We start from the raw sequence: 14,782 nt of genomic DNA on the forward strand, positions 1-14,782 counted from the left end.
CTTATTACAATAATTAATTAAATAATAACTGACACAACAACAATTCAACTTTTTATGGGTGGGGATCGGCCACAGCTTTATTTATAAAATTACTTATATAAATAACAATTTAACTGTAACAAAGACACCGATTGGCTTCTTGCCAACCCGAGAGGTGCTGCCACACTGTCCTGTGTGGAGGTCTACCCCGGGTTGACCCCGCTTTCACCGTCTTCTTACCGCCACGGAGGAGACCAGTTAGCCCTACACTGGGCTCCGACCCCCACCCAAGAGATACTGGATAGCCAACACCTGGGGCCACTTCAGCCCCCCGGACACACCCAACACATTTCCTCTCCAGGAAATCCGCCCAACACATTTCCTCTCCAGGAAATCCGCCCAACACATTTCCTCTCCAGGAAATCCGCTCAACACATTTCCTCTCCAGGAAAACCGCCCAACACGTTTCCTCTCCAGGAAAACCGAGGTACCTGCCACCAGGACCTATTTCTTATATAAATTTGTATTCATTCATTTTATTTATTAATCTTTTTATTTTTATTTTTTTAATAACTCTTGTGCGAACACATCTCTCAGACTCACCCATACATCGAAGAGAGCCGCAGCACTCGCACCACCTTGCGGAAAACCACTCGCAAAACATAACACATATGGGAAACATCAAACTGGGCGAAAATAGCAACGCAACATGCAGATCGCCAGCGCCCCACGCGCTGCGCTACCCTCTCCGGAAACCAAGCCATCTCCGCCGGCCCCGATACAAAAGAGGGCGATTCTCAAACTCACAACACCCCATCCTATCAAAGAAAAGCAAAACCCAAAACAGACAAAAAACTCGAAACTGAATAATCGGGGGCATGGAGCAAAAAAGAAAAAAGGGGGGGGGCGCCCCACAGCCGCCCCGTCAAGCAATAGGACGACAACCCGAAAAAACTGTCATTTGCTGACCCCCATGCAGCACAAGCTGCGCTACCTGGATCGCCGAAGCAGTCTCGGACAAAAAAGGGGGCCTTTAATTTTTATAATTTTTTTTTTTTTTTTTTTTTATTACTGTGTCGCAAATTGCACAAAATAGGCACCCAAAAAACAGACACCCCAGTCCCAGATGAGGAGAAAGGAAGTGCCCCATCCACATAGCCCCGAAAAAAGCCAGCGCAAACCTCGGATGAGCAAAACGACGCAAAAGCGACAACCAAAAATCCGACCCGCAGCTGCCACCAAGTGACCCAAAACTGATAGGAAAAACCGTTCGCCTACAGCAAGGCCACCCACTCGCGGGCCCAGCCCCTAGGTACGCACCAACATCCCACCAACCGCAAAGTAGAAAAGAAAAAATTACCCCCCGCCATGCACCAACCGCACCCCACTGGGTCGCAGCACAATGGGAAAGTCACCCACCTGTTTCCTCCTTTTTTTGAATAGAAGGTGATTCACATGAACAGGTGAAGATACCCGGCGTCATGTACTAAGAATGTTATTTGGATGCACAGAGAATACAGCCCAAATCTCGAACCTCCTTGGAGAGGTGACACAGCAGTCAAACTCCGTCATCACATCATATGAAAACGAAATACGAATAAACATCAGAGCCCGGAAGGTTACTACAAAGGGCATTCCAGGTACCAAAAACAAATCCCCTATCCACAGACACATTTGGAACCTCCGGGACCCCCCTCCACTGTAGACATCCCGGCCACCACACCACCAACCACTCGCAAACGCCTTACCGTGAGTGTGACCAAGTCGCAGGAGCCACCAAAGCGGACCAAGAAATACACACCAAATTCCACGATGACCCACGGGCCAGCCACACAGGCAAACCTTCCGACTCCGCCCGAGGGAGCAACCTCCGGAACCACTGCCAGAGAAAAACGAGACAAAGCGTCAACACCCAATACCGACCCCAGGGAGCACAACCCCAAAATAAATAGTAACTCCAAACAGCGAAGCACTAGGCACAACAAGCCGAACACAAGAAGAAATCCGCAAGAGTAATATCAGTGACAACTCCCCGAATGTCAGACCGACAACATGCCACGATCACACAAAGCACCCCAGAAAAGAAGAAAAGTAACACCAAATTAGAGCGCTACCAAGCGCAGGGGCCAAGCCAACCCACACAGTATCGTTACAAGTCCAGAACATGAGCTGCCGAAGCAAGCACCCAAAGTCCCACAACCAATACCAAGGCAAAAGCGCTAACAAAACCAAAGCATGGCAGAAACCCACTGACTACCAAGACCCAGGGCTAAACCACCCAGCAGCACCACTGGGAAACCAAACCACACCAACAAACCAACCAAACCGGCCACATCCGGAAACAGAGCGAGCTTCCCGTGAGCTGCAACGGGGAACAGAAAGCAGGCCTGTCCACTGCACGACACATGAAAAAACCCCAACCAGCCGAAACGTCAGCCCTTAGTGCATCCGGGGCACAAATGCGGGGGCACAGATACCACACACCCTCGGCGGCCAGAGACAACCTGGAGGAAAAAAACTCCGCCCGGAACCATAATCCACGTGGAACAATCAGGAAACCAGCAAGGACCGTGACCAGGGTACCTAGCGAGCCCCGAAGAAACCAAAACAGAGAAAAAGCAATCATACCCTGACCACAGGAAAGCAGCAGACCAACGCGGCATGCGGAACCCATGCTAATCTACTCAGTATTGTTCCAATTTTAACATATGTGCTGCCGAAGCGAGCACCAAATATGGAACGCTTCACAATTTGCATGTCAGCCTTGCAACAACAAACCACACCCCCACAAGCGCAGAGCACAGGAGAATCACCCTCCGGAATACCACCACGAACAGAAGAACTCACAAGGCAAGGCAAACAGAGACTCAAGCGAACCTACCCCCGGAGACTCAAGCGAAACCTACCCACCGAACACATCAGCTAAAGCACCCAAAACGACATACAGAAGTCTCATGCCTACCAGAGATTGGGAAAATACGGAGAGATTAACCAAACAAAAGGGGGAGAAAACCAAAAGAAACAAAACCGTAACTGGGCGGCACCCACCGAATCAGGAAAAGGAACAAGCCGCAGGAGCCAAGTCTGCCAAACCCCGGCCACCCAGAGCGTAAGGCCAAAAGAGCACTCACCGCAGAAAACATTTTTTTTATTTTTTTACTTTTTTATGATACCCTACCAAAGCACCCTGAAATAGAGGAGGAAAGCAGGATTAGAACTCTTGTCTCCCACACAATACACATTCAACTGATGGCTGCTCAGACCACTGACCTACAGCCAGAACCCAAGAAGAGACGTACCCAACTCCCAACCAGAGACCAAACTCAACATACACACAGAAACAAAAGGACGAACACTGCACAGAACGCAGCCATAAGCACACCAACCGGGGAAGGGGCCAAGCCCCGCATCAGAACACCCACCAATTCCAGAAGATGGAGAAGCCAACAGCTGGAAGAATCACTTCACCACCGCCGCAGGCGTGGGACAAGGCAAGTCGGAGACCGCCGGGTCGCGGGCACTCCGCCACCACACTCACTACCCCTCCACGGGGGGCATTGGAGAGGCAGGAGGAAGAAGGGGGGGGGGAGAGATCTGGGAACACGGGGCGGAGAGGTGATGGGGGGGCAGATGCAGTGGGCAGGGGGGGTGTGGTAAGGGGAGAGGTGCCAGCGTGGGCGGAGTGAGAAGCTGGGTAAATGAGAGGGGACAATAGGAGAGCTCAAATAGTTTGCGCCGTAATCCGAAAGAGCCCGCGGTACCCTTGCCCTTTTCTCGGATTGTTTTTTTTATTTTTTTTTATTTTTTTGTGAACGCCGTTTATTAATACATACAGTAGAAAAATTGACCGAATATGCTAAACAGAAATGCAATATGTATATTAAATGACCAATATTATTTATTATGTATATCACGTGTATAATGAAATTTAATATTTATTTATTTCTTTTAATTTAAAATTATTTTATTTGAATTATTCATTTATTTATATTTGCGTGCGCGCCATAGACGGAACACTTCAAACGACGACATATTGTTATACCCCAGACATGCACGCATGAGGAGATACCACATACATGCATGTCTGCAACACACATATTTTTATTTTATTTTTTTATTTATTTATTTATTTATTTATTTATTTTTTTAGTTATACCTATATATACATACATATATACACTTTTATTTATTTATCGATTTTTTTATTATTATTTTCATATATATATACATATATATATATGTATATATATATATATTTATTTATTGTTTGTATTATTTATTTTTATATTTTAAAATTTTTGGGGGGGATGGGGAAAAGGGGGCAAACCAAACTTTTATTATTGAAGGGTTAAATGACCTTTATTGACTTAATTCTTTTTTTTTTTTTTGCAATGTTATAGCTCCATAGGAGCCATAACCCTGCACACGCTGCTCCTAACACTGATCACTTGCCATGTATTAACATGGCAATGATCGGTGCCATCAACGATTGATTGCTCAAGCCTGAATTTCAGGCTTGGAGCAATCAATCAACGAACGGGCACGCAGGAGGCAGGTAAGTGACCCTCCTGCTGCTTCCCAGCTGATCGGGACAACGCGATTAGATCGCGATTGTCCCGGTCAGCCCGACTGAGCAGCCGGGATGCTTGAAAGCACATCTTCAGACGCGGTGATGAACTTAGATCGCCGCGTCTAAAGATGTAATGCCGGACATCTGCCCGATCGGCGATGTCCGGCGTAGCATGGGTCCTGGTTGCTAAGAGCAACCGGGACCCCACGGATATAACGCGCGCTCACCTTGTGAGCGCGCATTATATCTGAAGGAGCGCAAATGGATGTTAATAAGCATCCACTTGCACATAGGGAGTTAAAACAGCAGCAGCCCCCCAGGGGCCGCTGCCTCCAGAGCCAGGGGGGGGGGAGGGGGGGGGGGAGACGGAGGGGAACAAGGGGGGGGGGGAGGAGGGGACCGCAAAGATGAAAAAGAGACGGAGGGGGACAGGGGGGAGGGGGGGACAAGGAAAATAGCAGAGCATGCTCATAAGGAGCACGCCCTGAGGGAGGGATACAGGCACAGGCAGGGGAGAGGGCTTTGGCCACGGGCAGGGAAGAGGGCAAAAGGAACGGGCGGGACAGGGCTCACAGGGACTATAGTGGGTAGGAGAGCGGGACTGTGAGAGGTCCGCCAGCCTCCCAAACCCGCCTCGGGTGCAACAGGAGGGGAGACCAGCTCAGCCACAAGGGAGCATGCCAGCCCTCACCCTCCTGCTCCATCCAGGCCATAAATAAAAGGAAGACACATACCAGCCAGCAGTCAAAACTCCGGGTCCTGGGCAGATTGAGGGGGAAGGGAGGCACCACAGCTATAAATACCCAGGGGAGGGCCCCTGAAAGCCCGGGAAACTATTAGACCCCTGATTGGTGCACTCCTTCCCCCCCACCCATGGGACATACCACTATAGTTACCAACAAGTTTTTACAGACGGGGGAGGGGGCTAAAAACCTTGCCTGTATATTTCTTAACCCCTTAACTGCTCACCAGTCAGGGGGCAAGCTAGTTATGCACAGCTTGCCCCTCCACACTCTGGACACACACACTAGACAAGACTGCACTGGACCTCAGCAGAAGAGAGAGAGAGAAGCTCCACCCAGGGATTATATGGGGGAGGCTAGCAGGTCACTCTTGGGATCACCTGGTCACTGGTACCTCCCGGGTAACAATCACATGACATATCACATGATATAACTCTTAAAGCAAAATTCCATTTTATATCACTTTACATGGTAAAACATATTTACAAAGGGGAAACAAGTGCAGGGGGCCTTGGGGACACTGAAGGAGGCTGCCTGACAGGACAGCTGGAGCATGGGGTAACACCTTCCGTACTGGGCCACCACAATTCCTTATTTGAAAAGACCACCCTTACCCTTTTTTGTGGAATTTTGGGTGGTCGTTTCAAAAAGGTATAATCTTTCCCCCTTGGAATTATTGTTGTGTTTTATCCTGCAATTATGTGAAGTGTAATTAGATGGTGGACTGCACAAGCAAATCAACTAAGCAGTGACAAAAGCTGGAAACAAAGGAGTTGTGTGGACATGTGCTCATGGCCATCTTGGATTTTTCAGTTCCAGCAGAGCAAGGAGCAGAGAGAGGAGGACACAGAGGGACAGCCTGTGAGGGGTCTCGTTCTAAGAGTGCTGCAGTAGCTGAGAGAAATCTTCTAACAAGTTGAACAAGATCCAGTGCTAGTTGCAGGAAAGTCTCTGTGAGAAAAGAACTTAAAGGAGAACTCCAGAAAATACTAACGTATCCCCTATCCACAGGATAGGGGATAAGGAGCTCCGGAACGGGATCCCGGCTCTCTCAGTGAGAGGCATGTGCCATCTACCGGTAGACGGCACATGCTCCATTCATTTCTATGGGGGCATCAATGATGACCAAGTGCTGTACGTAGCACCCGCTCTTCACTGAGAGCCAGGGCCTGGGCAGGAGATCGCAGCGATCAGACCTCATGCAATCAGAGAGATCGCAGGGGGCCCCAGCGGTCGGACCCCCCGCGATCTCAAACTTATCCCCTATCCCCCGGTCCTTCCTAAGCATGTCCATTACTGCCTGCCAGGTACGTACTAAAATCACCTTATGGTGGATAACCCCTTTAAGGTGTTAAGTCTTAAAATTGTACTGTAATTGGGTAGAAAGATGATGGTCCTTTGAAACATTAAAGGGGTGCTCCACTGCTCAGCGTTTGGAACAAACTGTTCTGAACGCTGGAGCCGGCGCCGGGAGCTCCTGACATCATACCCTGCCCCCTCATGATGTTATGCCCCGCCCCCTCAATGCAAGTCTATGGGAGGGGGCATGATGGCTGTCACGCCCCCTCCCATAGACTTGCGTTCAGGAGGCGGGGTGTGACACCATGAGAGGGGCGGGGCTATGACATCACAAGCTCTCCGGCGCCGGCTCCAGCGTTCAGAACAGTTTGTTCCAAACGCTGAGCAGCGGAGAGTACCCCTTTAAGGAACATGATTTGCAATGTAGAGTAAAAGTGAAGAAATCTGTCTCCCAAAATACCTCCTTGGACCTTCCCTTTCATGCGAGACTGAAGCAGGAGCCACTGAACTCATTTGGTGTTTGAATTTAGTTGAAGGTATGGGGGTTTTCATAAATTTGGGGGATAAATCTGGATTTATTTAGGGTATGGAACTTAGTATGAGTTAATTTGGGAGTCTGGTCTGGAGTCTGAATTTATTTAGGGATCTGAATTTCTGTAGTGGTATGGGAGTTCATTTTGGAGTATGGTCTGGAGTCTGAATTTATTTAGGGATCTGAATTTCTGTAGTGGTATGGGAGTTCATTTTGGAGTATGGTCTGGAGTCTGAATTTATTTAGGGATCTGAATTTCTGCAGTGGTATGGGAGTTCATTTTGGAGTATGGTCTGGAGCCTGAATTTATTTAGGGATCTGAATTTCTGTAGTGGTATGGGAGTTCATTTTGAAGTATGGTCTGGAGTCTGAATTTATTTAGGGATCTGAATTTCTGTAGTGGTATGGGAGTTCATTTTGGAGTATGGTCTGGAGCCTGAATTTATTTAGGGATCTGAATTTCTGTAGTGGTATGGGAGTTCATTTTGGAGTATGGTCGGGAGTCTGAATTTATTTAGGGATCTGAATTTCTGTAGTGGTATGGGAGTACATTTTGGAGTATGGTCTGGAGTCTGAATTTCTTTTGGGCTCTGAAACCTGAATTTACTTAGTAGTTTGTTCTGAGGTCTGAATTATTTTGGGGTCTGGGATGCTTTGAGGGGAAGGCAAATAAAACTTTGCTATCCTAGCAATTTCTAATTAAGCTCCAACCCTAAAAGTTGTGAGGGTGAGCGGCCAACTACATTCCAAGGCTGACTTTTTCATTTTGGACAGTAATTTCCTTTACGATACCGGAGGCTTTTCTATAGGTCGGCATTGTCCCCATTCAAACTTTCCTCCCCTTGTCACGTATCCTCATCTTCAGATTATACATTCCTTCCAGTCCCACAGCGGACTCCTTTCCCTGCCCTATTTACGTCCCCACCCAAAAGCAATGGGATTAATTGATGCACCATCAGATCCTATTAGGAGCTTTATTGGCTTTGAATAAAACATCTTGGGTTCTATTTACTGAAACATCTAGAAGAAAGAAAACATTGTATTATTCTTATTTATGGAGAGTGTAGAAGGTAAAGTATGCTCGACCCCCAGAGTTCTACATTCACTCTGCAGGTTTGCTGGGAAAAGTAAAATATCTTAAAGATATCACTGGGTGCTTTTAAAGGACACTTGTCAGTGGGATTGGTAAAAAGCCCCAAGGACTCATGCATATATGTATTGTACGGTTCATAATAGGGTCAGGTAGAAATCGAACAGCCTACGCTCTACCTCTTTGAAGGAGTATTTTCCATTGAAAACTGATCTAAAATTAGTTAGAGAGGAGCGAGCAGTGTCATACGGAGGCATCATACACTGAGTGATAAAAGAACGATAGAAGCCCCGTTTATTATGTTGGAGATTAGCTCCATAGAACCAGTCAAATAGCAGCAAGATAACAGTCAGAGACAGGGACCTGGAAGTATTGTTTAAACAGGGGTTATTCTTTTCTTTATTGTTCCGGAACTATTCAGAAAGACAAAACTACAAGCTATACATATAAAATATACTTGTCTATACAGGTGGCTTACTACCAGCCACCCAACACAACAGTGAACACATGTATAATTCACACAGGTTAGCGTGTCTCCTTTTTGAGGCTGAGAACCTCCGGATCAGAGGTTCCTCACAGCCTCACTTGCAGACTGACTCTCGTCTAGTTTTGAAGCGCAGTGACAAACTGTCTTCAGCACCTGTGCTTATCTTGGCTGGTCTGAAAATCTGGAGTGGCCCAGAAAGGGAATGAAAGACCCCACTACCAAACCTGCCTTTCATCCCATAAAAATTCAGGCCCGATAACTGGACTTAGCAAGCTAAATCTCACTAGGGATTTAACTATTTCATGGAGTTCCCATATTCAACCCAGCTTTCCCTGGATGAGATATTGGCTTCCTGAACCTGGTATCCACGTATGACAGGTACCTGGGGAAATATAGCAATCCCAGACAACTATTCCTGTCTTTGTCTCACAATCGTCATAGAGGCTGTGTGCATTGTATACAAATAAAATGGTCGCCCAACTGTGTCTCAAGGCGCTCAGTTATTCTTAAATAGAGGTAAGTATAGTTAACTTGCTTTATTTCGTCCAAATCACAAATTAGTTTTCATGTCCTTGTACCTGATGAAGGAGGTTTCCTCCGAAAAAGTTTTTGTGATTTGGACGAAATAAAGCAAGTTAACTATACTTACTGTGGTGAGCCACGGGGTGTGAGGTGAGGTATAAGGGGCAGGTGGCATCAACCCCTTCATTTTCGTGACGCCAGGGCGTGGTTTTCCTATGTAACCACCCGAAGATAGTACTGCTTAAGGTTAACGATAGCTTTTACTGATGTAGACAGATGGTACAGTCTATACAGTTCGTCCAGGATCCAGAGAGGTGACCAGGAACACAGGGGACCTCGCAGCTTGCTGGGACTTGTAGTGACTTCAGAGACTATAGGTGCAGGCCACGCTGACTACAATTGACTTGACTTGACTGAAGCTAGTGACAGCAGACAGAAATGACCTGACTCCCTGACTTGTGGCTGCAATTTAGGTTGAGGCCTCCAGATGTGCTGGACACTGGTTTTGAGATGTCTGGACTGGACTGAACCTCAGCAGTAACACAAACACAAGAGGGAGATTGTAGTACCTCCCCCTCTTATAAAGGGGGGCTGTGCAAGGAGCCCATTGGTCAATTGTGGGTCACCTGGTGCTCTCTGGGTAACAAAAATGTGACTTAAACATGTACCTATCAATCATGTGACTCACTTCAAAGGTCCCTTGTACTTAATATACAACCTATTAACATTATGGGGGGGGACACTGCAGGAGAGCCCTGAGGACGTACAGGGTCTCGACCTGACAGGACTGTAGGAACATATCCCATACTGGGACATCACATTACCTCTATGTAAGAATTACTGAGTGCCTTGAGACACAGTTGGGCGAACATTCTATTTGTATACATTGTCTCAGATCCCCAACGCGGTCGGTGTGGGGTATATCGTCGGCGCTGTAACAGACAATATCGACTAAAAGGTCTCCCCGCAGTGAGATTAATTGGTGTTCCAGGGAATTGTGGCTGTCGCGCAACCAACTCGAGTGAGTGGCCATATTGGCTGTGTACGATATTGTTATAACCTGCGATACCTTTTTACCATATGAGGCGCTCTGGCCTTTTTTTTCTTTTTTATTACAAGGCTGTGTGCATGAGTGAATATAGAGAGTGACTGAACATACATGCAATAGGCGCTTCTTCTTCTTCTTCTTCACATTTGGATGCAGACTTGTGTAAGTTAAAGGGGTACTCTGCCCACCCCACAGACATCTTATCCCCTATCCCTATCTTATCCCCTATGGAGACCAAGTGGGCTCCATACAAAACATGGCAGGACTGTAAGAACATATCCTGTACTGGGACATCACATTACCTCTATATAAGAATTACTGAGTGCCAGTTGTATTAAGCCCCAGCATTTGTTCCACCTTAAAGTCTTAGGGGGAGATTTATCAAAACCTGTGCAAAGGAAAAGTTGCCCAGTTGCCCATAGCAACCAATCAGATCACTTCTTTCATTTTGCAGAGGCCTTATTAAAAATGAAAGAAGAGATCTGATTGGTTGCTATGGGCAACTGGACAACTTTTCCTTTGCACAGGTTTTGATAAATCTCCCCCTTAGACCCCTGGAATATGTCACTTTATAGAGGAAAATGTTGTGAATTCTGCAAATATAAGGGAAGGGAACGCCTAGTGAATAACAACCATTTCCAGTACAGTGACCCCCCCCCCCGACCTACGATGGCCCCGACATACGATCATTTCAACATGCGATGACCTCTCAGAGGCAGCATCAACATACGATGCTTTTATATGTCGGGGCCATCGCATACACGGCTATCCGGCAGCGCAGACTGCTTCAGCTGTCACCGGATAGCCGTTTACGGTGCCCCGTATGGTCCGCTGACGATCACTTACCTGTCCTCGGGGCTCCGGCGCGTCGTCTTCGGGATCCCCTGCATCGTCGGCGCTCTCCATCGTCGTCATCACGTCGCTGCGCACGCCGTCCCGTCATCCAATAGGAGCGGCGTGCGTAACGACGTGATGGCAGCGACGGAGAGCGAGGATGCCGGGGAAGCAGAGGCCTTGCCGGAGCATCGGGGACACCTCGGGGACGCTGAGACAGCGATGGACGGCGACATCCAGGGCAGCGGTGACGAGTGGTGACGGTCCGGAGCGGCGGGGACAGGTGAGTATAACCTCCAATACCAGTGGTCTTCAACCCGCGGACCTCCAGATCTTGCAAAACTACAACTCCCAGCATGCCCGGACAGCCGTTGGCTGTCCGGGCATGCTGGGTGTTGTAGTTTTGCAACATCTGGAGGTCGGCAGGTTGTAGACCACTGTCCTATACTTTACATTGCACGGATCCCTCAACAAACGATGATTTCAACAAACGATGGTCCATTTGGAACGGATTTCCATCGTATGTTGAGGGACCACTGCACTTTGTGTTACAATTCGATTTATGTTGCTTACTGTTGGTGAATGAAAATATAATTGTGTATATCCATGAAGTGTGAGCATGGCTTAGGCTAGGTTCACATTGACGTTGGATTCCATCCCATTTTCTTTTTTCTTGAGCAGTATGGACCCTGAAACGGGTTGGAACACAACGGACACTGCCGGGTCCAGATGGACCCCAATCACTTGAATGGGGTCCATGGGGGATCTGGTAGTTTAACAGAGTTTAGTAGAGAAAACAAATAGAGCAGACACCAGTGTGAATAGTCTGGATCACAGCTGATGTGCTTGTTGCAATGTATCAGTCTAAAGATGAAGTCTAACAAGTCCTCTGCATTGCTGTGAATGGGAAGTAACATTGTGAATGTGGAAAGTGGGGAAGGGGGATCATCGACTGTTCTGCACCTGTACGGTGTCCATTTTAGGACAACATCAGCCGTCAGCTGTATCTCCGTCAGTTCTCAGACAAATCGGCGTCAGTTTTCAGCCCGTACCTCCCTCATCCTTCACCGAATACAGCGTCTCGCCTCATCCCTTAGGAACAATCTCCGTCAGGCTTCAGCGAAAACAGCGTCACGCCTCATCCCTCCTCCGTCAGGCGTCAGCCAAAACCTTTGTCAGCCTAAACTCTGTCATACCTCAGACGAAAATGAAAGTGCTGAGTCAGCAGAGCTTCGGCAGCTCCACAGACACTGTGATTGGTTGATGGGAGGGTGTGTCACAGCCCCGCTCCACTGGACACACTTCTTTACAAACCCAAATCTCTCATGTACTCAGCTTTTCCCGATTCCTGCAAAACCTACAGTTAGGTACTCAGCTTTTCCCGATTCCTGCAAAACCTACAGTTATGTACTCAGCTTTTCCCGATTCCTGGGAAAAACTGAGTACATAACTGTAGGTTTTGCAGGAATCAGGAAAAGCTGAGTACATAACTGTAGGTTTTGCAGGAATCGGGAAAAGCTGAGAGCGTAGGTTTGTTTTGCAGGAATCGGGAAAAGTTGGGTACATGAGAGATTAGGGTTTGTAAAAAAAAGTGTGTTGAAACAGTGGAGCGGGACTGCACACACCCTCCCATCCCACCAATCACAGTGTCTGTGGAGCTGCCAAAGCTCTGCTGACTTAGCACTTTCATTTTCATCTGAGGCATGACAGAGTTTAGGCTGACAAAGGAGGAGGTACAGCTGATGGCTGATGCTGTCCTAAAATGGACACCGTACACCTGTTTTGAAGTGCAAATCATGATATTTGTGCAGAAACTGCAGCTTTTGCCCTCCCAGATAGATAAATCGTAAGTTGGAACAGATATGGGTGAATAAACGACCTTATTTCACTATTGTTGGAGTGCTGCAATCTTATAGCCTGGTCACATTTAGATGGAGAGATAGATAGATAGATAGATAGATATGAGATAGATAGATGGATAGATAGATAGATAGATAGATATGAGATAGATATGAGATAGATAGATAGATATGAGATAGATAGAGATAGATAGATATGAGATAGATAGATAGATATGAGATAGATAGATAGATAGATAGATATGAGATAGATATGAGATAGATATGAGATAGATAGATAGATATGAGATAGATAGAGATAGATAGATAGATAGATATGAGATAGATAGATATGAGATAGATAGATAGATATGAGAGATAGATATGAGATAGATAGATAGATAGATAGATATGAGATAGATAGATATGAGATAGATATGAGATAAATAGATAGATATGAGATAGATAGATATGAGATAAATAGATAGATAGATAGATAGATAGATGGATAGATAGATAATTAATGGATAGATAGATAGATAGATAGAAAGATAGACAGGTCGGGGGAGATTTTTGAAACTGTCTAGAACAGTGGTGGGGAACCTTTTCTCTGCCAAGGATCATTTGGGTATATTTATGAGATCATTCACAGACCATACAAAATGATCAAAAATTCTCCGCTTTATTTGGTCAAACATTTTATTAACTTCCTCCCCCTAATGTGATGACTGGATCTGCTTCTCTTTGGTGGGGTGTGTGATGTTATCCGGTACTGCCTCTCCAGGTATGCATTGGTGGGTCCGGAGGTAGCTCTCCCCCTAAACACCCACCCCCATATGTAGCTTTCCCTTCAAAAGTAGGCCCTCCTGACAGTAGCTTGCACCATGAAAGTATGACACCCCCCCCCACCCCCTGAAGGTACCATGCCCCCTAAAATGTACGACCCTCTTGAATGTAGGAGACCCCTGAGGGTAGCTTGCCCTTTGAAGGTATGCCCCCCCCTTCTTGCCCCCTAAAAGTAGGACCCCTAAAGGTAGCTTTCCCTGCAAAGGTATGACCACCCAAGACGTAGCTTGTCCCTAAAGGTAGGACCCCTCTGAAGGTAACTTCCGTCATCCCCCCCAATGATGTCACCTTTGGCCTAGTGAATTCACAGCCTAGGACGCACTATAACACCTGTGGTGATGATAATCGCCATCTTCCTTCCTGGAGTGCTGCATTACCCCTGAGGGGTTCTTGCATTCCCCGGTTGGGAATCATTGGTCTAATGCCAGACTAAATTAGGTCGGGCCATATACAGCCCAAGGACTGGATGTTTCCCACCCCTGGTCTTAAAGGGGTTCTCCGGTGCTTACACATCTTTTCCCCTATCCAATGGGGACCCCCGTGATTTAGCACACGGCAACCTGTTTGTAATCAGTCCCCGGAGCGTGCTCGCTCCGGGTTTGATTACCGGCGACCTCTGGGCCGGCGGCATGTGACGTCATGCCTCCGCCCCTGTGTGACGTCTATAATGCCCCCTCCCGTAGGCTTGCATTGAGGGGCGGAGCGTGACGTCACACGGGGGCGGAGGCATGACGTCACACGGGGCGGAGGCATGACGTCACACGCCGCCAGCCCAGTGGTCGCCGGTAATCAGACCCGGAGCGAACACACTCCGGGGACTGATTACAAACAGGGTGCCGTGTGCAAAATCACGGGGGTCCCGAGTGGCGGGACTCCCGCGATCAGGCATCCTATCCCCTATCCTTTGGATAGGGGAAAAGATGTGAAAGCACCGGAGAACCCCTTTAAAGAAAGACTGTCTTTGTTGCCCATAGCTGTGTTGTGATTTGTTGCT

This window comes from Hyla sarda, chromosome 1, assembly GCF_029499605.1.
Source record: "Hyla sarda isolate aHylSar1 chromosome 1, aHylSar1.hap1, whole genome shotgun sequence".
Lineage (NCBI taxonomy): Eukaryota > Metazoa > Chordata > Amphibia > Anura > Hylidae > Hyla > Hyla sarda.